The following is a 27,386-nucleotide window of genomic DNA, read 5'->3' on the forward strand; positions in this document are numbered from 1 at the left end:
TGGACCAAGAAGATGCTTTTCTTCCCCACCAAACCATTTTTATTTTGCTTTTTCCATGTAACTTCAGCAGGCCACTCTGGGATGGGATTTATTGACACCTTTAAGGGGATGCAACTGCCAGAAAATCCATTCTGGAAAGCAACAGTCCTTCACTCAGGGTCTGGCTGGAGGTGAAGTCCATCTCTGTGTGGTGGGAATCTGTTTGCTCAGCTCCTGGGGCATCCTAGCTTGTGCCATCAGGGCCAACCCTGTCCCGTGCAAACATGGCACAGGAAGGCAGAAAAGCTGTGAAAGTTCATTGCAGTGAGCAATGAGATCAGCTGCCTCTTGTGGTGCTGCCTGCTCATAAAATGTCAGATAGATGTAAAACTTATAAATACATTAGGGAGCAAATCATTACAGTGCGGCATTAACTCCTTACTTCAGGAGTGCTGTTTTCCTCTCCCAGCCACCCCGGCAGCTCCAAACACCGTGCCCCATTGTGTGATTAGCTCAGTAAGAGCCAAGAGCAGATGTGCCCAGTTACACTGAGTATGGGAGGCAGCAGCTGAGGACACAGCCCAAAAGGTTTTAGGGGGAGCATATTCTAATAAGGATTTTCTCAACACATGGGAAGAACAACCTCCTCTCAGCTGTACAGCAGGGCACCACGGATGTGTTCATGCACTTCCCAGTAAATTGAAGGAGGAGCAGGAAAAGTCCGAAAAATCCCAGTTCCACCCACCACTATGTAAATGGCCCTGACACAGTGTCTGGACAAGGACTTAGGAGGTGCAGCATCCCCTCGGTACCAAACTCATACAGCGTTCTCAAAGCAAGGGACCGTGCAGGTGCTCAGGAGCAGCAACTGGACAGGAGTCCTGCAGAAGACCAGCACTGGCAGGAGGGCTGTGGATACCACCCTCAGTGTCAAGATGTTCTGCTCCAATTGCTTGCCATTGCAGTGGGATGTCAGAAATTTCCTCAGCGTGTATATATATATATATATATATATACATATGTACACACTTATACCTCTATACATGGCTGTAACAGTTGAAGCAGACCCCAAATCCAAAGAGAACATTCCTGAGAAACCTCTCGCTTCTGCAGTGCCAAGACTTCAGAGCATGGTCTCAGAACTCCAAAGGTACAGCTTGAGGGTGAAACACAAGCCTGGGAGAGGAATTCCTGCAAGAGGGTTCCACAGAAAGGCAAGATGCAGAGGAGAAGGAGAACTTGGAGGAACAGGTGCAGGCAGTCTTGCAATACTTACCCGTGTCTACAAATACACTGATGGAAATAGTGAGGGGAGCAGAGAGCAATGATGCAATAAAGCTTTTAAAAGAAACAATAAGACCAGGACAGCTGGCATAAAAAGGAGCGTGTTCCCTTGGCTACCAGTGGCTTTAAGAATGACAAAAGTGGAGTGTATGAGGGACAACACAGTGGCAGAGGTAAAACAGTGATCACAGAGAAATTTAGCTGCTGGGATCCCGATAAAGATTCTTGGGCAAAATGGAAGCTGTTCAAAAGACCTGGAAGAGAGGTAGTCTCAGTCTAGAACAGCATGTGAGGAAAAGAAATCTCAGAGGTTGCTGACTTGAGCAAAATATTGAAGAAAGAACAGCAAAAAGATGAGAAATTTTTGGTGTACCAAGGAGGGATGGGAGGAGAAGACACTGAGTGCAAGCATGGAGGAGAACCACTCATCTGAAATCCTCTGGGTACTTTACACATGGGTCTTTCCTTCCAAAACTCATGAGCTTTGTGCCTTCAAGCCCCAGCACCTTAGCCAGAGAAGTGTCCCACTGCTCCCAACAGCTCCATCCTCAGCCCACCAGGTGTCTTGGGCTGAGTGTTCACTCCATGAAAATCTATTTCCTTCATTTTCCCACTCTGAATTTGCTACTTTTAAGGTTTTTTTTTGCATTGCCCTCTTGTTCTGGTGCTCAAAGGTACTCTAGCAGAGGCTCTGTCAGCCCCCTTGAGTCTCCCCTTCTCCTATTCATTGCCTTTTTCCAACATGCAATAAGAAGCAGCTTTCCCCAGGCTGCCCCTGTGTATGCCCCCAGCTTGTTCTCTTGGCTAAATTTCAGTTGAGGAACATGCTGGAATGCTAAAGCTGTGGTAATGAGTAACACACTTCTTCAGTGGGACAGTGCTTTCTGAACGCACCACGCTTTACAGCTACCATAAATAATGAAATCAGTATTTGTAAACTATACTTTAAGAAATCCATTCTTTTCCAGAGATTTCAAAAGCATGTCATTTTCCAGATTGTGAAGTTTGCCAGTTCATCTATTTTTAGAAATTCTCGCTCTACTGATGTGGTCAAGTCAGTCCTTAAACAGAAAAGGGTGGCTGCGTGCCTTGAAGGTATAAACAGCCAGACATGTGATGGGAAATGCTTCAGAGGTGAGCGTGGCAGACTTGTAGACATCAAAGTTGCTGGGTGGTGAAACTGCAGGGACAAATCAGTGTGCACGCTGGAGAAACAGGCACAGAAAAAGTCTCAGAGGTGACTTTTTTCAGAGATCTGAAGAGCCCTTAAAATAGTCTCACGTCCCAGGAAACAAGACAGATCCTGCAGAAAACTGGCAACACGGCCTCAGCCGGTACCTGCACTTCCTTGGAAACCTGCATTTATGTCAACATAAAAGTGTGAGGAAAAAGCCAAAAAAAGCCAACCCAGGTTGTCTATGGAGATCCTCTGGGCTGTGCATCTCTGACAGATCCACCAGCTCCTGTGACTTCTCTGATCTCACCCACAGCAGGGCCCCAACGGCTGCCCACAGAGCAGGACCCCTGCCCCATGCAGGAAAGAGCCCCACAGTTGTGGTAAGGGAAAACAAACCCACACCTGGAGACCTCCAACTATTTGCTATCTCCCAAAGTTGGTAAAGTCATGGATGGAGCTGATGGTGATCCTGCACTTTTCCCTGACTGCTGGTTGCCTCCTTGCCTCCAGTTCAAGACAGCATGAGTCTGGTGATGTTGCTGGGACTTAGCTGCTATTTGAGGCCTCTATTCCTAACTTGTACAGTGTAAGACAAATTTTTACCGCATTTAACATTTCAAAGACACTCTTCTGTCCTAAGTGATAAACATCCTTCCTTCCTGCATGCTTTGTTTCCATTTCTATTTAAAGACTGTTGACTCTTGCTTAAAATACACATATAACTTTATTTGGCTACTCAATAAAAAAAACAGGTTATCGCTTGCTGATGCTGGCTTCTCATTTTGGTTAAGATCATGGATTACAAGTATTTCTGTATGTATTTAATTTAAAAGTTCATGCTTCCGTCTTTCACTTTTCAGGCTCTGATTGTGACTTTAAGGGGACTTCCAGTGCAATTTCATATCCCCTCTTGGCCACAGATAGTGCCCTGACCCCAGCTGCAACTCCCCTTGGGTGCTCCCAAGGAAGATGATAAACCCTCCAGTCTGCACAAGGCCAGAGACACCTCAGAAAGAAGGTCTCCCCTGACTCTTGCAGGTGCTTAAATTGCCTCTCAACCTTTTCTTCACTAAGCTCTGTCCCTTTTGCTTCTCATCACAAGGCCAGGCCCTTCCTTTGACCTCTCACCATGTCCCCACATCCTTGCAGTTCTCTCACCTTCTTGCTCTCCCCAGGCTGCATGACTCCTTACACCTGAGCTGGGGCTTTGACTCCCAAGTGTTCCTTCAAGTCATGACTTTCCCAGGCACAGCTGGCCACCCAGTCTCCTGGGCTGACTGTGTACTTGTTGGTGGCCTATTATGTCTGGCTGTGACACTGCAGGTAGGTCACTATGGGGCAGCCCCTCTCTGTTTCCAGACACCTGGAAGGCCAAGCACAGGTGCCCAGCACTTCACAGATGGGGACAACTCTGCACCATGGACACCAGGCTTCTTGGCAGCATCCTGCCAGTTCAGGCATGGGAAGAGCTCACACAAGGGTTTTCAGCTCCCCTTGCAGAAGTCACCCCATCTCTGCTCCAAGCTGTCCAGCCAGGACAGAAGGCAGCAATACACAAACATCCCCCTGCATCCCAGCTCCCTCTCAAATTAAGTCTGTCTTTTCCAAACCACGGGACTCCCATGGAACCTGGCCCTGCTCCAGGGTTCACACAGGCGGTGGTGTGGAGGGAGGAGGAACGAGGCAGGGAGCAATCCATAACCTTTGTAGCACTCTCGACAGCAGCTGTCTGGCAAATGTCAAGCACTGTCTAGGGCTATTCTGGGCACTTTATTTTTGTAAAGGACGCTTTGTGGTGGGGGAAAGACACGGAGAGGGTTTTCTCATTGCCAGCACCTTCAAGAACAAAACCCCAGGGAGGAAAGTTCAAGGACGCTCCTTGGTTGTGTGACTAATGCCACATCCCATTGGAACATCCCTGGAGGCTCTCAGGCAGGCAGGACATCAGAGAAGGGTCTCAGCCTGTCTTGCTAATGGACACCTCCAGAAGGAGCCCAAGTCCCTTGGAATCAAGGGTGAGGACGTGAAGGTGGCTCATGCTGTGGACACAAGCTTGGCATGCAGGATCACTGCAAGGTGGACCAGGACCCCATGCTGCTCAGCTGCCCTGGAGGACTCCTGGGTGAGAAGCCAGCAGCTTTTCAATGTCCCTCTTAAGGAGTTTCATAAATTTAGCCTTAATTCTGCACGGTTTCCACTGCTGTCCCATGGGCCCCATCCTTCAAGGCCCCAGAAGCCCTCAAACTCCTTTGCTTTCAACAGAGCCAGGACCTGGAGCCAAGATATTACACAAGGAGGAACAGAGCATCTAAAGATTCTCGCCTGAAAGATTATATGGAGCGTAACTGGAACATCTAACAGGAAAGTGTTCCTGTTGACAGAAAGGGATGTTCTTCCAAGAGTGGGAACAGTTGCAGAAAGCCAGTGTGTTTGTCTTTGCAAATTTTTCTTCTAGTGAGCCTGGAAAATAAAGTACTTCTCATTTGTAATAGTTGAAGGGTTTGGTCCTTCCATAACATGCCTCTGTTGGAGGCAAAAGTACCACCAAAGTAGGAGAATGTCCTGGGTTCAGCAGTAGCAGTCATTTTTCTCCTCTTTTGACTTTTGGCCTGAGAACAGAGCTGATAACACTGGCGTTTTAGTCTGACCAAAGATTCTGTGAGCCTCATGCTCTGCCAGGGAGGAGGGGAAGCCGGGAGGAAGCAGAGACAGGACACCTGACCCAAACTGACCAAAGAGGTATTCCATACCACAGCACATCATGCCCAGGATGTAAGGGAGAGTGACCCAGAAGGGCTGGGAGACTGCGGGGTTGGAGGAGGTATCGGTCGGTGCTTGGTCAGGCTGGGGGGGGTGAGTTATCAGTTGGCGGGTGCTGAGGTGTTGTATTCTCTTCCCTTGTTATTTCTCTTATCATTATTATTATTGGTGGTAGCAGTAGTGATTTGTGTTATACCTTAGTTACTAAACTGTTCTTATCTAAACCCATGGGAGCTGCATTCTTTTCGATTCTCCTCTCCGTCCCTCCGGGCGTAGGGGGAAGGTAAGAAGGGGGGGGAGTGAGTGAATGAGCTGTCTGGCTGGGTTTAAACCACGACAGAGAAACACCCCCTCAATCTTTTGCTATGGAATGTTACATGGTGTGTTTCGTGTTTCCAGACTGGCTGGGCCTGAGCCATCTTAGCAGCAAACTAGGATCAAACTCCCTGGTGGGATCTCAGAGCCATCAGCAATACTTGTGAGAGCACCATGAAGACACTCTCTTGGTACCCCAAGACCAGCAGTACCCATCTTACCAAGGGACAAAAGAGGAGAGGGGGGCTACAGCCCAGCCAATCACATTTCCCAGCGGGGTATAACAAGCCTGCAGACTGAGGAGTAGCAGTGGCTGTGGGATGGGAGCTGCAGGCAGGCGCAGGGTGCTCTGCCTGCCCTGCCCACAGAGTGGTGGGACACTGGGGCCAGGATGGGTGCCGCAGGATGGGTGTGGAGGGAGCAGGGAGACAGTGTTGAGAGAGCAGCTCTCAATGGCTCACTGTGGGGCTGGAAATTGCTATTGAGCGCTCCCATTAATGGCCAGTGTGGAGAAACAGAGAGTGTATTTATTAAATTTGCATGCCATGCAAGGCTAGGGCCGCAGACAGAAAAAGGACTGTGGCAAACTGGAGAAATGGGATGAAAAGCTGGGAGGAAGCTGAAGAAGGGGGAGAGCATGCTGTGGTATGCTCCTGTGAGAAGGGACTCTGAACAGGGGAAGATGTTTCTCAGGCTGCTGCCTGCTGTCACCTCCATTGCAGCACTGGAGCTACAGAGGGAGTCCCAAGAGATGCTGCTGACTGTCCAAATGCAGACAGGAGAGGCTCCTGTGAATCCCTATGGAGCCCATGGTGCCCCGGCAAATGCAGATGACAGCCACCCATTGGGCACCCACCGCACCTTGGCTGGAGTGAACCAGACCAGATGCATTCAGCCAAAGCTCTGGAACATGTGATGGGGCATGCAATTTGTATACCTTTAATTCGCAGTGCTGTGGTTCCGCACCATTTCTGTATCAAATCGAGTCAGTTTAGCAGCAGAAGCTGTCAGCACCAGCTGGGTGGCCTCCCTCACAAATGGCAGTGCAGGCAGGTTAGGTATAAGCCAGCAGCAACCAAACCCTCCTCCACTGGTCCCAGGCAGCTCGTCCCACTGCAGCAAGGGAATACATGTGTAGAAGCAAAAACCTGGTACCCAGCTGCAGCAAGCTGCTTTCTGCAAAGGCTGGGATAAGGTACGACTTAAAATTAGCTATTGTAAGTCACAGTGCAAAATGAAACACAAGCAAACTCTCCTGTCTCCAGCCCCTGCCTGCAATGGAAGGAAGATGCTGAAGGGGAGATAAGGCCACAGGAAAGCTGGGCTCCACACAGCTGGGAACTGGCAGGAGCTGCGGGGCAGCAGCCAGCCTGGGCAGGGATGCCTTTCACCAGCAGCAACTCCAAACAGGAATGGAAAAGGGTTAACTTTCATCATTGTCAGTCTGTGGAGCCAGTGTGGAAACATCCCACTGGATCCTGTTTTTCCATGCTCCAGGAATGTAAACCTTCCTAAACAAAGCCCAAAATTTTAGCAAAGGAAAAATAAATAAAGAAAGGAAAAGAAACAGCCCAAACTGGCAATTTGCAGCAAACCCCAGCAATCCTCATACTCAACAGGAGAGAAGCCCTAGGGAGAAGCACTGAGACCTCAGAAGCTGCTGCCTGAGCCCTCCCATGGGATGCGACCCCCTTCTTGCCACTTGGAGAGGATGCAACCATCCCCAAACTGCCCTCTCTCAGCCCCGAGGAGGGGGCTGGCCACATCGTGAGCTACCATGGCCCCGAGAGAGCTCGTGCGGAGCGCTTCGCGCAGGACCCCGGCTTGGCGACAGGCTGGGGTCAGGGGGGAGGCTGGGGCTGGGCAGGAATTGGCCGGCAGGCGCTGTCCGGTCCCCCATGGGGGGCCATGTGGTTTTCCCCGTGCTGAGAGGCGGCGGAGGAATAAAAGGAAGGCTTTGAAAGCTGGCGTGTGATGGGGTGTCCCCCCGGGGAGCGGGGCGGCAGCGAGCGAGCGCGTGCGCCTGCGAGCGGCCCTGGCCGTCCGCCACGTTCCCTTCCGTTTATTGAGGGCGGTTATCAGGGGCTGCGGGCTGTGATAAAGCTTACGAAAATAAAAGGCATCTCCAGCAGGCCAGGGCGAGAGCAGGCCCTGCCGTTGCTTTCCCACACTGATTAGGATCTGGGCAGGCTTCGGTGCTCCAGATCTCCGATGAAAGCAGCGGGACCGGCAGCACTTCCCTTCCTGGCCCTCACTCAGGGCCAGAGGCAACGAGAGGTCAGCGCGCCGTGCGCTGCACACCACAGCCTGCACTGCGCCTCGCATGCTGCACACCACGCACCGAGCACCCGCTGTGCACACCCTGCGCTGTACACTGCACACTGCTCACCATGCACCCGCTGTGCACACCCTGCACTGTCTGCTGTGCACCCCACTGCAATGGGCACTGCACTACAACATACACCATGTGCCATGCACAGCAGGCACTGTGCACCCGACACCAGGCACCACCCCAACTCCCTGTGCTCCCACACTTCTCTGCCATAACCTGGGGAAGGATCCTTTCCCTTTGAAGGACCCCGTGTGTGTGTGTGGCAGCACCAGGGTAAGGCATCTGGCTGGGATGAAGCTGTGCAGGACCAGGTCTGTCCCTTGCAGAGGCAGCATAGTTTCTGCCCTCACCACCAGGCAGCCATCCCCATCCCCAGCCCCATCCCAGGAGGCTGGCCAAGGCTACGACCCCTTTCCAACTATTGTTTTTTGGTAGCAGGGACACAGCTTCCTTCTGGTCACGAGTCCTACCCTCACCCTGGTGTGAGCACTGAGGCCAGCACCTCAATCCCTGCCAGGCTCAGGTCAGGGGATCACACTTCCAAGGCAGGCGGCTCTAGGGAACAGCTTGTCTTGCAAGTAGTACCCCCAGAACTCATCTGGCTACATTACCAGGCAGCCTGGGCAGAAACACTCAGGCAGATGAGGAGCAAACCAAGGCAGCATTACTGGCTGGAAAGCAGGAGTCTGATCCAACTGCTGCTGGGGTTAGAAGGAATTTGGGCAATGGCAATAATGGAAGGTTTCGTCCCCCAAGTGCTGCTGGGCTTGGAAATGTTCAGTTAAGTGTGGGTTTTGTGGGGGGTGGTTTTATTGTGCTTTTTCACCTCCAGCACACTCTGGAAGAGGTGCTGGGAACTGAAACACTTAAAAGCAGCTTGGGATGAAACCTCAAACCACACAAATCACGCTTGGTCTGGGGTTTTCTTACAAGCTGTAAGTGCCGGCTGGGTTCTCAAAGGAGCCGTGAATCTCTGAATGAGGCTGGTTCACAGCTCATGGTTTTAAGAGAGATGCAACTCCTCGTCCCCACCACCTTCTCCCCTCTTACGTTCCTTTTCCCTGATGGGAAAAACCAGGTGAATGCTCACAGCTGAACCTTGCTTCGAGTTCCGCAGGATCCCTGCATGGACCATACCGGTGCCCCGGCAGCTGTCGTCCCCCTCCCTGCCACCACTCTCTGCAAACCAAACAGGGGGGAGGGCTCTTTCCTTTCTTACAGAGAGTGTCAAGATTTATGGGGCACTGGCACCACATCAAAAGCGAATTCAGTCATTTACAGTAAAATCAAAGCGGGCAGAACAATGAATATGAAGTGAGGTTAAAACACCTTGTTACAGGAACAAATTGTGCAGCTGACATCAAAATAATGGAATTTATGTCCCTGTGTATGGGAGCCAAGTTATTAGCAGTGACATTTGTCTAAGCACGAGCTCTGGGAGTGGTGCTCGACGCTGCTGCTGAGATATGTTGGGGTCAGGCAGTAGCCGAGTTCACACGGTGGAGCAGCAGGCAAAGGTGGCTGGGGAAGGGCTCCCTATGGAGCTCAGGGCTCAGGATCAGGCCCCTTCTGACTGTCTCCTGCCCTGTGGGGTACGATGGCCTGGGGAACTCCCTATGCTTCCTGGGGCAAGCAATCCACTGCCTGTGTGGTCCATGCAGGACTTGCCCCAGCTGTAAAGTATGGATGTGTTGCTGTTGCTGGCACCCACCCAGGAGATGCTGCTTGCTCAGTAATGAATTCAAGGTGCCCCGTAACCCCAGAGCCATGTACCAGGTGTGATGGGGTCTGTGCTGCTGCACCGAGGCTGCTGCCAGCCTGGGCAGCATCCCCAGCTCCTCAGCAGCAGCCAGCTTTACATCCTGCCACACAGTCGCTTTGTCTTCCTAGCATTTTGGGGCAGCACATCCTATGTGCTTGCATGCCTAACCCTGGTTGGGCTTGTGCATCTCACACTTGCCTGACCCTGAGATGTCCTGACACACAGACCTTTGAAACTCCACCTACTCCTTCTACCTCCCCCCTGGCACCGCAATAACCCCACTGCCACCGCCCATGGCATCAATTGGATCTGCATGGTGGCCCCCAAGGGGCATTCCCTCATGCCAGACCGGCCACCCCCAGCAGTGCAGTGCCCAGGCAGGCTTCACGTCCCCTCCTGCAGCTCTGCCTGCGTGCCGCATGGCTGGGCTTGTTTGGGAAATGTATTGTGAACCATTTCATTGCTATGGAGACTTACTTTATGGACAAATAAATATTTGGCCATTCTTCCTCTTGCCTTCAAAGTCTGTCCCTTCTTTCCCCTCCCTGTACCATTTTGGCCCTCCGCATGTTTATATTGCAGGGCCTCTCTGCTCCTCCAGCCTTGCTCATCCTTACTCCTGCCCATGCAGCACATCTTCACCTCTCAGCCTCCTCCTCAGCCTACAGCTCAGTGCCATGGGGCCCTTCCAGTCTGGGAGACAAGGAGGCTCTCCCCACTCCGATATTTAAGCATTTAGGGGAACTAAAATGATTCTAACCTCTTAATTCTTGGGATTTGTATCCCATCAGCAGCAACGCAGCTGGTTTTGGCTTTCCTGGTTCCAGTGCTATCTCGTGGTTGGACTCCACTTGCTTTGTCCTGTGTTTCCACCAGGATGGTCCCATCACAGTTGCTCCCCTCTGTGGCCCCCCACATTTCTTTTAGGACTTATTTTGGTTTTCAGGAGATCTTTGCAGATTCTGCACAAGCAAAATATTCCAAAATCTGCACAAGCAAAATCTTTAGATCTCCCTAAACCACCCCAAAAGGCATTAAAAATAGTAACTGGCAGAGCAATACCACCAATTCACCAAGCAGGGGAAGGGGAGGCAGGACACAAACGAACCTCCCTCGTTAATAAATCCTAGCAGCTGTGGAAAGTTTGAGGCAAGTGAGAGCACCCAGACAGAAAATAAAAAACCTAATAAAGTCCTCAGTGTGGGGGCACTGGCATCAGGTCAGCTTTACTTCTCTAGGCACCTCGTAAAGAGACATTCCAGGACACTAACTCATAAGGGAAAGCTGCAGGGGTCAAGGAGAACAGTGGAAAACTAACCATGGTAACTCAAGCGTACTGGAAAGGCAGCAGCAAAATGGCAAGGAATTGGGTTTTTTCTTCTCCCCCCATTTTTTCCTCTCTCTATTCGTTGTTGGGTGAGTGGAGCCTGCAGTTTGGAGAGGCATGGACATGGCAGGGCAGCAGAAAGGCTGCCTGCGAAGACCCCAGTCCAGTGAGTGCTCAGAGTTACCATGAGCACACTGGGACCTGAAGCTGCTCTGTGCCCTCTCCCCCTTGGTACCTGCCCAAGCTGCACTGCTCCTGCTTGTCTGGGGATGTGTCATAGCCTGAAACTGTATGCTAAAATGCATTACATGCTTCAGTATGGCCTATAAATCTAAACAGTGATGCTCTGATTTCATGGGGGTAAAAAGCTGAAACTTACTCCTTAGTATTTTATACTTCATTTTATGCCCCAAGGCTGGTGCTGCAGCTTTTACCCCTCTGGACTCTCACCCTCCCACTGCTGGTGGGGGGCTGCCAAGTCCCTTACTGGACACTGGTGGATGATGCTAGTTTTACCAGATTTGCCCCATAATCCCCTCATAATCTCCCTGGGCACCTGCCACGGAAGCAGCATCCCTCCGGCATCCTTCCAACACGCAGGTTGGGGCCATGACACCCCCTTGGGGTTCCCTGGCTTTCTGGGACTGCTTACAGACCAATCCCTTATTTGCAAGAGCCAGGGTCACTTTGGGCAAGTGGACCACCACTCGTGCCAGCGGTGATGGCTGTGCCACTGGGGAGCCCAGCACCATGCCCAGAAGACTTGCTGACATCTGTCTCTCTCCACTTTTCCAGCCTTCCAGGAGGAAGAGCAAGGGAAGAAAGCGGTCTTGCCTGCCCTGGGACATCATGCTCACAGAGAAATCTCATCCTGCAAGTGCTCTTGGCAGCAGTTTAAAATAGGCAAATGTGTATGTGTCAAGAGCAGCTTCCCAGGAGTGGGAAGGGCTGGATTGAAGGGAGGAGGCCTGGATGCGCGTTTGTCCCATGGCCAAGCAGCATCCCGACGGGAAGCAAGCAGCCAGGGCAGGGTCAGATCCAGGCTCAGCATGCTGCCGGCAAAGGGAGCCTCTTACAGGGCTCTGGCTGCTGCATAAAATCCTCCTGCCAAGTGCTGGGCTGGCGCCATCCCTGGGCCATGGCTGTGTATCAGCTTGGACCAGGATGCTCGGCTGGGCTCCCGGGGAGGGCCACCATGGAACACAGGGATCGTTACTGCAGAGAAGCACGAGGTGATTCCTGGTCCAACGGCCAGAAGTGACCAGGAGTCCCAGTCCCACACCCTCCTCCTGCCACAGCTCACCAGTGGCTTTGGCCCTGGGCTCTGGTGCTGCACCCCTGGTTTGCCGCTTAGTAAATTCACCTCACTGTTTGCATTGCAGCATTGCTTGGGAGCGTGGGATCCCACGGTGCAAGAGCTGGCCAGGCAACCCTGCCCGCCCTGTCCTGGGGACACAGCACTGCGGCTGCAGGCAGGCAGGGACCATTCACACAGGGTTTCTGGTGCTTCCAGCTCAGCATGCCGAGCCCTGCTTGCCGAGTAAGCCCCCTTGATTTGCATGTGGTGAAAAGCAATGTGCAAGCATGGGAGCAGCCGCGCTGAATATTTCAGCAGAAACCCGTGGGTTTCCCTGGCTTGCCAGAGCCTGGCCTTGAGGGCACTTTCACAGCCAAGCTATAAACCTTGCACACGGGGGTTTCTAATGGAAACATTGACATAACCTGTAGCTGACAGAGCAGCAGCTCTGCTCACGTTAAGCCTGGGTTTTCATCCCTAATCCCCCCAGCCCCTGGCCTGTCTCAGCAACAGACCCATGCAGCTGGCTGAGCATCCCCAGGGACGCAGTGGGCGGCTGGGCCAGGGGGTCTGCATGGGTCCAGCTGCTCCCCACCATGCCAGCCCTGTCCTGAGGCACCGCAGGCGAGGGGCTGATGGCTGGGGGAGCCCCTGCGATGCTGTGTGACGGTCCTCTGCCACCGAAAAGGCGAAAGAAAAAGGCAGAGCGGTTCAGTTGGTTGTAAAAATTAATGAGTTCAGATACAGACTTGCTTTATTCCGGTCCAGCTGCGTAACCACGGCGATTGTGTCCGGCACACTAGACAGTTACATCAGCTCCACACCCCTGTACAATAAGACTCTGTTTGATCTCAGAAACAAGATCAGACTCCTGGGCTTTGCACATCCTGCTTCCTACATATGTAAAATCATTTTATTACCAGCCAGGAGAGTTCATCTAAGCCGCTCTCGCTGTGCAGCTGATGTGGAGAGAACATGCCCCTGTCTGCACTTCTTTTACCAGGTGGAGATCTACAGAGAGATTTCAGAGCTGCTGCTCCTCCAAGTTTGGGGTTTTTTTGTTAGACTGGAAACTCTGAGGCAGGACCCAAGTCTCCTCATGTGTTTGTGCAGCCCCTGCACAGTGGGAGGCGTGTATGCCTCAGCTCGCCTGAATATAAGTGATAAATAAGCAGCCGTGTGGTTTTGCTTGGCTTTATCCCCTTTGTCCCATCTGCCCAGGAGAGGAAGTTCCTTGTAAAAAACCTGCTCTGCCCTTCAAATGTCTGCTCAAAACCCTCTCTGTTTGTCAGCTCTGTGAGACACTGGAGAGCTGTCAGATATTTAGCATCCTCCCTGTATTCAAACATTTACCTTGTTCCCTTGTGAGTAAACCCATGTCACTAAGGCAGATACACATGTGCCCAAGCTGCTACAGGCTCAGCCTGACCAACTGCAGCACCATGACTCTATTCAGCTGGTTACAGATTGCTCAGCAGCGTTAGAAGGCAAGGGTTCCCCTTTAATCACAGCTACTCTAGTTATATGGTCATGCTGATGCTGCTCTGCTGATGGGCCTGCATATCCTGACTGTTGAGCCACAACATGCAGACACTTGCTGTTGTGCTGGGTAGCAGAGCTGCATCCTGGGCTGTTGCTGCAGTGCTGGTGTGCAAGGAGGGATGCATTTTGAGCTGTGTCTTCAGCACTAGTGTGCAGCATCACTGTATCCTGGAATGCAGCTCCAGCATTGGGGTGCTGGAGTGCTGCATCCCAGGATGCCACTGCAGTGCTCGTGTGCAGGGAGCACTGCAGGGCTCACCCAAATGAGAGCACATTCCCAAAGAAAATATGCTTTCCAGTCCAGTCTTCCTCTGCGGCAGATGTCTGCAGGGCTGTGTGGCCAGAGCTCACTGACTCACTGCACACGGGTCACCCCACAGCTGCCGGATGGTAACTCCTATTTACTGCTCAGTTGTGGTTGGATTTAAACCAGCAGCACAGGCACAGGGAGGGGAAATCCCCTGCTTCTCATCCCAGCCCCACAGGGTCATCCAGCCTAACTGGAGGAGCTACTCTAAGTACATCTATTTTAGGGCCTTGCTTTGCCCCCAGCTGCTTTCTTCTAGCCCAGCTCTCCTGGTTTGGTTAAATTTCCAGTCTAGAGGCTTCAGGGTGCTTACAGCTTTGAATAAAGCTCTTGGTGACCTAACCCAGGCCACACACCCTGTAGTTCAGCAAGTCTAACACCAGGACAGGCTTGTTCAGCCGAAGCAATGAAAAGTAGTGCCAGTCCATGCCAGCCATCCTCTGGGAAGGAGAAACCAGATTAAAGTTTAGCTTCCCTATAACCATGCCCTGAAGATCCCTGGAGCAGGCCACCGTTCCGACCCACATGCGATGGCAATCCCCTGTGCCTCCCATCCTTGCTGCCTCGCCCATGAGTCAAACTGGGATCTTGTCCTCTCCTGAAGGCCTTTCCATCCAAGCCTTGCTTTGGAGAAACTGAGGCTGGTACTTGCGCAATGAGAGCTGCTCTCAGGAGAGGAGGCTGTGGAAAACTGTAGCCATTAGGGTGGACCAGCACTGTTGCCAGCTGGTTCCAATGCTCTTAACAAGTGTGTATTTAGCCCACTGCCACCAGGGAAGTATCCAAAGATTTTGTAACCTCCCCTCTGAGGTGATCCTCAGCCCTTCCAGCACCTTTCCAGGCTTTCTGCTGCAGATCTCCTCCTCATCTCTAGACCCTGCTTTCTGTAAGCATATTTTGACCTCAGCTCGGGACCAAGTATGCATGTTTCCACAAACAAAGCACACCAAAAAATCCCCAGCCACCTCTTCAGCTGTCCCACCACAACTCTGGAGTGCCTGCCTTTTCCAGTGGCTTTTGCTGTTGTCAGCTTGTAATTACCCCAGGATGGTATTCCCTGCATTGCTCCAACAACCAGGATTTAAGGCCTTGTAAAGAGCAGAGCTGCCTGGTCTCCAAACCCTCCTAGGTTTACAGCCAGCATCATTCTCATCAATCATCTTCTGTCAGATGGGGAACTGCAGCAACCCCAATCCAAATTGGAATATGGAAGGAGGCCTTCCTTGTCCCACCCTCCGCTGTTTGAGAGCCCAGCTTGAATAAACAACCTGAAAGGGCCAAGGCAGCTCAAAAGGAAACTGTAAACGATCCCATCTGTGGCCCTTGGCGAATATCTCCTCCAGGAGGAGGGAGTGGGGGAGAGAAAACAAGTTGAAGGGTCCTTTTTTGTTTTTTCCTCAGAAGGAAATACCATTGCTTTCAAACGTTGCTACTGCACCAAATGTCATTCCAGAGTCCAGACCCGGGCTTCTCCTCTGACAGGTTTTTACCAGATATGGTGGCAGGGCTCTTTGGAAGAGGTACCATTTGCAGAGGTAACTACCAGTAAAGCAGTGCTGAACAGAAGTTAACTGAGCTGGAGTAGAAGATGTACCTCAGGAAGCAAAACCAGGTAGTTGAGAAAGTCATACTCTGTAGTGATAAATGTGTTTTGTAGGACACTAAAACAACATCTCTGCTTGCACTGGAGAGCCTGAGCTTTCCAGTTCCTGTCTACGCCTTACAGGCGCTGGTAAGGTCACTCTATCAGGGTGAAAATCTCTGCGTGCTCAGGTGGGTCCTGGTGCTCACAGCACAGTGGGTTGGGGCTGGGGACATTGGAAGAGGCAGAGCCTGGGGCAGCAGCACCTACACTTAGGCAGCCAGCCTGAAAAGGCTACCTATGCCCAAGTTTAGAAAGTCAGGATAACCCAGGAGCGTCCAGACATCCCTTGTCCTTTCCCCATTCTTGAAACCTTCCTGCTTTTAAGTTTTGAATTTTCCAGGGCTACAGAATAGTCTGTTAGCCTTGTCCTCCACTTTCCTGTGCCTTCCCAGGCAGCATTTCAGCCTTCTGGGCCCAGATGGGCAGGTTGGGCTAGGCACTTGACAAGGGATACTGCAATTGTATTGGCAGCCCGGTGCATGACAAAAGCACTGGCAATCACAAAGCAGCTTTAGCTCACCAGGTTTTCAGCTGTGTTCCCCAGTCTGAAAGGCTGGGTATTGTAAGGGCACTTTGCATCTTCAAAAGAGCAAGAGCAGTTTCAGGCTCAGCCCAGGGTGCCCCAGAGACCCTAGCAACCCTGCCCCGAGGGGGTTTGAAACCCAGGCAGGGGTTGTGGAGCAGGAGTTCACATGTGCCACAGGCAGACACCAGGGGATGTGCTTGGGAGATGCTCTGTGCATCACTGACCACCACTGGCAACTGCTGCTTGATTTAGTGAATCACCTCACCAGAAACAGATGCAGAGGGCAAAATATTCCAATGCTTTTTTTTTTTCCACTAATGATTGGCCTTTAAACACTAGTTAATATTTAATTGAAAATTCAGCTTTCAAGCATGCCAGAGAGAGTGAGGAATGAATATTTAAGACATGCTAATGACAGATGGGGAGCTGAGGCAGGAAGAGGGGACCAGCAGGTGATGGAGGGCTCAGGGTGAGGACTGAGGCCTTTCTTGCCCTTGGAAGGATTTGGCTCCATCAAACTGCTGCTGCTGTGGCTAAACACCAAGAAGATCCTTGGACAGATAGGACAGAGCTGTCACAACAAAGTATTTATCACCTTCTGGTGCTCACACTGCAATGTGCTGAAACACTGGTGAGTAGCGAGAGAGTCACAAAAAGTATGTGAAGGCAGAAATGAGCATTCTGGAGTGAGACTGGCACAGCCCAACGGATTTTGCACAGCCTGAAAAATAAGCATTTGGTTATACATCTAAAAGTCACGGTAGGAAGAAGAAACAGAAGAAATACTGAATTCAATAGAAAATGCTTTAACAAGACTCAAAACCAGAAAAGGGAATCAGGGCACATTTAACAGGAAGTCAGGCAATCTTTTGTCTATCTTTAAAGGATAGAGTTAGAAACCACAGTAACAAGCCAGGAAAAGGAGAGACAGATGCTCAGTGCAAGGGGAGATGCTTTTCTTGCTTTTCCTGGGTTCAGCTTAGGCACTTCTGGGCAAAATGCAAACCTTCCATCATGAACAAGTCCAACCAGCTCCTGCAGCTGCAGGCAATACAAGCACATAGGCCCTGGGCAAAATGAGGAAAATAACAGCCAGGAGCAGAATGGGTGGGTAATGAGAGCTGGTCCTGAGCCCCCTGCAAGAGCTGGCTGAGGATGAAGTAACTGAGGATGAGGGTGTAACTCAAGTGGACACATATCTCTTTGGAGGGGCAGGCAGTTCACTTTGTCCAGGATCTTCCTTTCCACCCTCCTGTAAGTGCCACCCATTCAGCTTGCTGGGCACACATGTGGCCTTTGCTTGGCCTGGGACACCCAACCTGCTCCCTGTCTCATTTATAAGCACTGTAAAACAGAGGGGGATGCCATTTCTGCACCTCTATCTCTGCTCATTAGCTAATGTGAAATTAAATATCTTTCATCTGCACACTCATTTTCTAAAGATAATCCTTTTTGTGTGCATCCACTTTAACTGTTCCCAAACTGAGCTGTAATTGCTGATAGTAGTTAATACATATTTACAGCCTGTAGAATTATAGAAGGTCTCCCATAGTTTTATTTGAGGCACTCACTTTAACCTGCTGTAAAATCATTAACAAGTTGTTCAGTGTTATTTGCCTCCAATGCCAATCTTGTCCCCTTGCCTCCAGACAAGGCAACGGCAGGCAGATGACTTCTGCCTGGCCCGAGACAGACAGTTTCTCCCTGCCCACAGCCTGGCTTTACTGCAATGCAAAGCTGACCATCACCTTTCATTTCTAGCCGGTTGCTCAAGCTTTGGGAAATTCATCTCTGTGAACAACTTTCCAAGCCATTTGTAAAAGTGCGTTGCAGGGACTTACATGCCCCATATCCACGTATGTGGATATAGGATGGGGATAGGATAGTGGGATGCCGGGAGAGCAGGACCCTGGCAGGGCTCAATCTCAGCCGCTGCCTGCAGCTCTGCTGAGTACTGTGGCAGCAATCCCCCCATGCCAGATTTTCTGCTCCTTGCATTTGTGCTTTTGTGCTTGCCAAGAGCCCCAAACCACTCAGCAAACAGCGTGTGTGGTGAGAGATCACCCCATGTAATCTCCAGGCAAATCTCCCCATTATACAGTGGGCTAATTAACTCCAGTCCGCAGTACAGGGTCATGATGAGCTATCAGCTCCAGGAATGTCCTCCCCAAAGGGGAGTAAATATCACTACCAGAGCAAGGGAGCCCCTTTCTGTGGCAGTGAATCCTGATACAGAGCTTCACTCCATTCTCCTGCTGCTGGCTCCAGCTTAGCGTTTTTAAAGCTAATTCTCCCCTGCACTAATCTGGAGGATCCATTCAGCCTAAAGCTCAACATCTGAGTCTATTTGCGAAGTGTGCAGCTGTGTCAATTTGCAAAGACAAAGGAAAGCTCCTCTGTCAACAGGTCGGGGAGCTCAGGTAGCACGAGCGAATTGAGGGCAAGAAGTCAAAGTGGTTTCACAAACCATCAGACCATGCTTAAATCCCATCCAGCCCAAGAGGCCAGGGCAGTGCAAGGGATAAAGGGAGTGTGGAGGTGTGGGCTGAACAGCCAGGGCTATAAGTTCACCAATTAGTGCTATTAAAGAAAGATAATTAGATCTGCTCCATGGAAACCCCAGAGGAGGCAGAATGCAATTTCCGTTCAGCTTATTTTTATAAAAGTTATAAATGCCAGGAGATGCCAAAATTGCAATGTCGGCAACATGAGCAGGGCCTTTGGTGTGGGGTAGAGCACCTACAGGGCAGCAGGAGGGGACCAGAGCCCTCTCCAACACAGGCGACTGTCTGCTCAGTACTTGTGCCCAAAGGATGCAAGTTGAAAATTAATGCTTTCAGGTAAAGAAATCCAGTCTCCTTTAGAGGCTCTGCTTCTATGGCAGCTTTCAGTTTTAAGAGTTACTGTGCAGTGACAGACGCCATGGAGATGCTTAGCAGTGATGTGCTCTTGAGATGAGAGCAGGGCTGGGAGCAGTCCTTCCCAGGGTGCCCAAGATGGAGAAGCAAGAAAAGCAGGAGGCATCCTGATGTTCTCTGAAAGAGCACAAACAGAGTAAGTCCTAGGGAGGAAATAGGACTCCTCCCCTAGACCCTTAATCTCAGTGCCTTCAGATCAGGGAAATACTTATCCCTGTTTCACAGAGGAGGAAGGGGAGTCTTGGGGAAGTCAAGTCTAAGATTTCTGAAGTCAGCCTGCAGTTTAGGATGCAACAGCCCAGCTTGGGCACTCCTTAGCCATCAACAGTCAAGGACCATGGCACTACAGAGCCCCTCAGGCCAGTGCCAGGAACCACACACTGTTTGAATGGAGCACAGGAATATCTGCATGGGCATTTGTAACCTTCAGAGAGTTAATAAAAAGAGAGAGTAAGGAGTCAATGTCCCAGGCCTCCTAATTTCTAACAATATAAACTAATTCCCTGTGATTCAGAGATCTACAGAATAAGGTCTGTTTGAGCAAATCCATTTTGCCACTGAAAACTTCACCATAATGAAAACTTCCACTGGAAATAAAGGCAGTCTCAGTCTTTCTTTGAACTTTTAAAACAAAAAAAAAAATAGGACTTTGGCTAAGAAGGATTTTGCCAGAACTCCAGGTCTGCCTTCAGGTAGACACTGTGCCTATGGAGCAGAGAATAACAGTTTATCTCCAACAAGCCCCATTTGGAGGAAATTTAGATACCATCCATTAGGTAAATATTCTCAGATGTGCAGTAATAAACACCATTAAATAGCTGTAATGGAGCACCTAATCAGAATATACATCACATATACTGTAGCATATCTCGAGTGAGCAGGGAAAACAGGTGAAATCTAATGTTTGTGTTATTTTCTGATATGAGGTCCAAACTATACTCTGCCCAGCTACTTCTTCTTTCAGCACAAATTGTCAGAGCATGTATGTATGTTACACATACAGACGTGTAACATTTGACCAGATGCTACATTTTTCTCTTACAGTTAAGCATATTTATTTTGATAACATGTGGCAATATAACACCTGTAGCATTAATAAACACAGTAATCCCTTTCAAATACATTTTATACTCTCTGTACATTTTTATTTTGAGATAATAAATCACATTCACTAATCTTATTAATCATTTAGATAACCTCTTAAAATGCTGCTGAAAAGATTTTCCAACTCAAACATCTTTTAAGATGCAATGACATCATGTCTGTTGGGACACTGTTATGCAGTGAAGATTGCAAGACATTTTCCCCTCACAAAGGTGCTCTAATGAGGTTTGTCATTGCAGTCATTAAATTCATGTTTTCTCCTCTTCTTCCTTACTCTGGAGCTACCCAGTATTAGGGAGAAAGAGAAAACATGCCACAGTGAAAAATCTGGGGATCCAATCATGAGCTCTGTCACAAAGCAAGATATCCATCAATTTCAAAAAGAATTATCTACTAGTCTGTTATATATTTGGAGTACTTGCCTTCTCATGTGCGGGCAGAACAAGCATGGAGAGAAAGAGGAAGAAGAGACTCCAAATTCTACCTGGAAATGGAGAAAAACTAAGCAAAAGCTGTTGTTTCAAGGAACTAAGCATCCCATGAGGAAGCAGCCCTCACCGTAAGTCTCCACTTGTGCATCCCCTGATCTACAGGAAACTGCTGGTCCATCTGAAAGGTTCAGCATAGGCTTTGCCTGCTGAACAAGTGCAAAGCTATGTTTAGCTAAGGTAAAAGAGTGAGTGGAAGATGCATGTGATGAGTTTTTATCAGTTGGAGGCTGCAGTGCTTGTGTGGAAGCAGCTTCGAACTGAGCTGAGAGCCCTGCTCAGTGTGATATTTGCAGTCTTCTAGCCCAGGCTCTGTGTGGGTTTGAACATCCCCAGACGGGTGCTGCATGCCTTATCCCAGCAGCACCACAGGAGCACACCCCAGCTCTCATGGCAGCTGTGGTGACCACCCTTTGGTGCTCTGTGGAACCAAAACCTCAGACATGTTGTTGGTGCCTCTGAATCAGACCTGCTGTGTGCTTCCTCCCTCATACTGTCCCAGAGGAAGAAGCACACGTGCAAATGAGTCTGTTGGGTTTAGCTGCTTCCAGAAATGCCTCTCCTGGCAGATGATCCCTGCAGGGAAGGGAATGCTGCGTAGTGCACCATGTCCTGCAAGTGGGGACATGAACCTGCTAGCACAATGAGGAGAGCTCCTTGCAGCAGAGTTTCAACCTCCATGTCTCAAAGCTCAAGGTTAGAAGAACCCCCTGCATGCACACACAGAACTTCAGCTGACTTCAAACCTGTCAGTCCATAGGAGACAGTTCCCTGCAGTGTAGGGATATGTGTGCTGCTGGCTGGTCCCAGCAGGGACTGGAGCAGAGCTGAACTTGCCTGACCCTCAGCTTCCCAGCTGCCCTCCCAAATTAACACAAACAGAAAAGCCTAAAACAAGCTCTGGACTCACCCAGCTGTAGCCCCTGCAGCAGGTTCCTTCTCAAAAGCTACCCAGGCCAACTTTAAGTGAATTACCAGGGAGACAAACACACCTGCCTGAGGCTAATTAGAAACCATCTCAGACACCCCACCGCAGAGCTCAGGACCCAGCTGAGAGCTGCATTCCTGCTCCCATGCACACTGCACTATGGGTGAGCCCAGTGTCTGCCTCTGGGGCCCATGGTACCTCTTGCCTAGTAACCTGCATGCCTGGCTGTCTTCCTTCTCAGCCTTAGCATATGCCCATCACTACCCGAACAATTAGACTATTAAGTAACTCAGTTAATAAATTCAGATGTTGCCCTAATACCTTTCTAATGACCTTGTCTAATAAATTCAAAGCAATCTGGGAAGAATGCTTGTTGCCATATTTTAAAGGCAAAAGTGATTTATGTTCCCTTAGAGGGGAAAGACAGCCACGTATGATTTATTACTATCAGTCACTGCATCTTTCATCTCTTTAATTATTTTCTCTACAGGCAGCTTCAAAAGTGCTCTTGAAGGCTGAATGGTGGGCGTTTCTCAAGTTCAGATGCTTACAGCTTAGGTCTGGACTGTTGTTTTTGCCTTCCTATCTGTGGCTTCAAATATTAATCACGGAAACCGCAATTTAGTTTGCTGAGGTTGGTCTTAATTGACTTTGCATGCTTGGTACCCTACAAGAGCCAAATGCCTGAAATGTGAGATTTTTGTCCACTGGTGGCATTTTCCAGTGGGAAAACCAGCAACAGCTACTAGCCTCCATAGGGTAGCTGTACCTGTGGTGTTAACAACATTTAACTTCTGTTGTCAGGCTATGGGCAGGAGGTTTGGGAGCAAGTCTGAAAGCTGCTTTGGCTTTATTGGGCAAAAAGACCAACTTTTCCATCCTTCCCAGTGAGGGGACCTTGCTTGGCATTTACCATGCAGCCAAAGAGGAAGATGAACGAAGTGTTGGAAAGCCTGAAGCCAGGACAGGAGAAGCACAATTACATGAGGAAAATTAATGTAGTTTCCAGAAGGAGAAAGGCGGAAATCACCACTTGAAATCCCCCTTCTGCCCAAGGATGCGGGGAAATTTCCAGAGGAGCCACGTGGACTTCACCTCTCACGTCCCTGGAACATGGGAGAGCCGAGTTCCTCTGACACTCGCATCCTTCAGAAAGCTCAGCCTAAAGCAGCGAGGGGATGCTAGTGTTCATATACTCAAATCTCTTACATATCCCAGGACATCCTAAGATTTGAGAAAACCAGATTTAATCTTTGATCGGCTTCCAGTCCCTATCAAGGGCTCAAACTGTGGGAATTTCTTCTCCCAAGATTGTCTCCCAGCTATTTCCGGGTAGCCCTCAAAACAGGCCTGGCTGAGATTCAGACAGGAAAAACCATTTCTACAAGATTTCCTGTCTGGCCTTATAAGCCTAAGAGGTTTGGAGAATACCGAGGAATCATGCACAACCTTGATAAGTGCCTGTATGACTCACAGACAGGCTGGACATTGGGGATGTAGGATGACATGCAGCTTGGTCCCCGCAGAGGACTCAGAACTGCCTGTCCTGACATGGCCTCAGCTCCCACTGGAAGCACTGGGGAAGGAGTAGCTCCCACCCATCCAGAGATGTGTGGCCTGGGAAAGGTTTTGTTTTCCAGAGCTCCCTGTAGGCAGTGTTGCAAGGGCAGGCTTGCACATGCTGCCTTATGTGACATGGTCCTGGCCTTCGGCGCCTCACTTGGTTCAAGTACTCTGCACTAAACAAAACACTCAGTGAGAAACAAGGAGCTTCCAAGGAGTTTCTCCTTCCTCAAACCCCTCCAGTCCCCACTCCACTCAAGCATACATCTTCTCAAATAACATCCCCGTTTTGAGTCTCTACAGTCAGAGGAAACTCTCGGCTGCATTTTTTGGGGTCAGTTTTTCATGACTGAGACCTAGTCATGCAAACAAAGATTATTTTATTTTTTTCCTGGCCAAAACAACATTAAGGAGAAAATTCTTTCCCATAGCTAAAGCCAGGTGGGAAATTTTCAAGAGAATGTTGAAACAAAAAGTTTCAGGGAAGGGGACAGTTTTGTTGTGATTTTACATGCGAGTTCTCTTTTTGTTTTTAAAATGGAAAAATGCACACTTCTGGTATTTAACGATTGTCATGCAAATAAATATCACAGTCTTTACCAAGACAAGAGCCCTTGCCAATTCTCACTGCTAGCTAGAACCCGTGCTAGCACCAGTAGGAATTGTATTTGACAGCACTGGCTTGCTTATGTGATAGTTTTCATCACGAATGAGGCGAGTTGCTTGATAATTGTAATTATTCAAAGCCAATTGAAGTTCAGCTGTTCTGTGCCAAATGCCTCAAAGCTCTGGGGGTATTTTTAAACAAAGATTGAGTATCTTCCCAAGATGTACTAGCACCAGGACCTTGGTTTTATCTTTGATTTGAAAGGCAGTAAGTAATAACCAGGGCCACAGTGTCTCTTCAAAAGAGTGTTAAGGACTATGTTTAAAAGCCTGGCTTCTGTCCTTGCAGGGCCCCCACCTACAACAGTGGGAATGTAAACTAAGGGGCCCTTTCCTCTGAGCTGCAGTGGAGGGTGAGGACCCACACAGGGATTCAGGGCAGTACCCTTACTCAGTGCTGGATACCTCTGCTCCATTCATTCCTATTATTTCAGGGGATACTAAAAGCAACAATGTGATATTTAAACAAGTCACCACTGACAAAACTGAACAATTTGGAAGTCAAGCTTAGAGAGTGCAGAATCTTACCATCTCTTACCATCTACTGCAATGGCATTATGGCCAGAGAGGCTCGTGGAGGGAGCCCAAGCTGCAGGAAACCATAACCCTTCTGAAAGCAGTCCCAAAGCCCAGCTATCCATCTGACTGCCCAAATAAAATGTAGCAACAATGGAAATGGAATTCCATTAAACTGAAATAGACATGACTTTATCCTTGTTGGCCTAACCTTGGTTCCTTGTACACTGAAACCTTCCATTTGTGGGCCTGGACATTAACAGATGAGTTATTAACTAGCCATGGCTAATTATAGATAGCTGCATCACCTTCTTAAAAGGGAGGCATTGTCAAGGCCAGCTAGGGCCAAAGTTGAGGTCTTGTGAAGTTAATCTTATTGTAGAAGTCACTCAATAGAAAATATTGGCTTTTTTCTCTTCAGCTTCCACCAAAAATCAATTTTATAGGAGTTTGAACACTGTCTTTAAGTGTTTGCAAAACAGCCATCAAAGCAGGGCAGAGGTAAAACAGGTTAGTCTTTCTTCATTGCCTCAGCTGGCACCTAACAGTGTACATTGGTGAGAAGGAAGTCATTAAGACTTTAAACTTCCTTTCATTTAGATGATATACAATATGGCTAATGAACACAGTTACAGGCATTTGCCTTCCCCAGCTGTATGATTTTTTACTTAGTACCACACTTTTAATCTTCCCACAGACTTAAAGAATTGTTATTCCTGAAAAGAAGTGAGACCTTCCTCACTGACAACGATTTAGTTAGCTAATGTATTTTGATGAGGCAGAAACGCAGCTTGGAGGAATTAGATGCATAATAAAACAAACATTTCTACCCACAGAAAGAGGAACCTACCCTTGGAAACCATCCCTGGCTGGTTCACGGGTGGGTGTCCTGCCTTGGAGCCACACCAGAGCCTTAAGTTCGCCTAAAAATGCTCAGCAGCAAGGGCAGAGCAGGGTTTGAATGGTAGAAATGGAGGGAGGGGGCTTAGCTCTGGTGAAAGACAGCATTATTGCCTGGACCCTGAGCCAGCACCGATTTAGCTGTGAGAGTCCGGACCTCTCCAGAAAATCTTCAAGTGAAGACGTGTGACATTAGCTAAGGCTTTCTAATTAGATGGAGAAAACAAATCTGCTCCACCCCAGGCAGCTGCTGCTCCAGCCAGCATGTTACTTATTAGCTCAAATTATTATTATTATAAAAAACACTTGACTTTTTTGTTCAGAAGGTAAAAAGGGATTAACAGGGTCTCTCAGACAGCTCTCCTCAGACTAACCTCCAACATCTCAGACAAAGACTCAACCAGAACAGAGGCTTTCTCAGTCCAAGGACAAAACAGACCCCAAATGGCTGCAATAGAAAGTCAAAGGCAATACTTGACATGGCACTCAACTCTGTTTGCTGACTTTTCCTAATGAACACAACGAAATTCAGCCCAAATATGTCATTGCTGCCAATTTCCCAGAGCAACAGCCAGACTCTGGAGCTAGTAAATCAATGGAGGCACAAGGGAAAATTGCTTTCCCCAAACCTGAAGTAGGTGGAAGACCATAAAGGCAACAAGCACATGGGGAAGGATTAGGGGCTGCAGAAAAAAGTGTGCTGGGAGGGCTCCAAGCGAGTGGGTCCCCTCTGCCAACCACCCCTCCCAGCTTGGGCTTTACCCAGGTCTGAACAAACCTGTTTCTGAGGAGGCTGCACCCCAGCCTGATCCCATCAGAAGACTGGAAAAAGAGGGGAACAACTCATTGACCAAACACAGATGCCAGGAAACCCATATAGGAAGCCTGAGCTTCAGCAGCAAAGGATGATCATGGCTGGCTGGAATGTCAAAGCCTGCTTTCCCAGGGCAGTAAAGCCCTAGGCTGCATGGGAAGAGGGCAAATAGGGCTGGTGTTGGCAATTTGATTAAAAATCATTTGATTGGCAAATCCAATCTGCCTGGGACCTGGTAGATAACGAGCTACAGCTTTGGTGTGAAGAGCTCTCCTTAACCTTAAAGTATTTTCCTGTTAAGCAAATTGCACCACATGTATGCCCATCTCTTCCAGCTCTGCTCACTGACTGAAGCTCTTCCCAGTTTTGCAGGCTGATAATGCTGTTATAAGTGGAATTCAGCAATCTGTATGGAAATGTTCAATTTGTATGAGCAGCAGTTGGCGTTTTTAATCACCCAGGCCTACCACATGTGGCTTTGTGCTTTGCAAACCCAGTCCTGGGGTAGCAAGGCCTCTCTGGGTACAGCCCGAGTTTGGAAAACAGCTGAGCCTTTACCATAATAGTTTCATCATCCATTCTTCAGTTCTTAAGAGGAGAATCTGTGTCTCCCAAAGAGCCCACAAAAGGACGTTGAGAAGTGTGATGCTCTACCACTCCCCTTCTGGGCTTTGCGGCAGTGTGTGGTGTGTAATGGTCCAGAGAAAATCAATTGGACGCTGCATTTTGGAGATAAGGGCTGGGATTTTATTCCAAATAGCCTGGTGACGCCAATCAGTCTCTGTTCCCAAACCTTCTGAAAGTTTGATAGTCTAGTCTGTAATTAAGCCTCCACAACCAAAAATTGCAGAAGATGTTCCAGTCAAAACACCTTTATTAACTGTTTATTTTTAATGCATTTAAAGGCAGAGAACAGGTTTTGCCTGACTGGTATATGGTCCAATTAAGATTTAGAAGGTCTTTTTCATTTAGAAGGGTTTTTTCACTCATTTTAAAGTTTTCATTATTGTTTTTAAGATGATAGATCTAAAATAAACTGTGAAATCCCCCAAAATCTCCTTGTGATAGAGACTCTGAAAACAACTTAAGCCAAACCATTGCAGTGTAAAAAAAGCTTGAAATGTGAAGGGGTGCAAGGCTACTCCATCTCCCTTTCCTGACAGGGAGCAGGGCCAAGATGATCCTGGGTGAAGGAGCACATGTACAGCTTCAGTCTCCCACCAGCAGGTCTCTCAG

At 49.2% G+C, this 27,386-nt stretch overlaps 1 long non-coding RNA gene across 1 annotated transcript; it reads right to left on the reverse strand.

The window, feature by feature from the left end:
• Positions 1 to 12,948: 12,948 nt before the first annotated feature.
• LOC133222103 (uncharacterized) lies at positions 12,949 to 27,039 on the reverse strand. Its single transcript, XR_009728199.1, has 2 exons — positions 26,115 to 27,039; positions 12,949 to 16,974 (listed from the first exon to the last, which is right to left on the reverse strand). It is a non-coding gene; the product is annotated as an uncharacterized LOC133222103 (long non-coding RNA).
• Between the last annotated feature and the right edge of the window lie 347 nt (positions 27,040 to 27,386).

The sequence above is a fragment of the Neopsephotus bourkii genome, unplaced genomic scaffold (genome assembly GCF_033783945.1).
Source record: "Neopsephotus bourkii isolate Nb327-2 ecotype Australia unplaced genomic scaffold, CSIRO-AGI_Nbou_v1 NB_1574, whole genome shotgun sequence".
Taxonomy (NCBI): Eukaryota; Metazoa; Chordata; class Aves; order Psittaciformes; family Psittacidae; genus Neopsephotus; species Neopsephotus bourkii.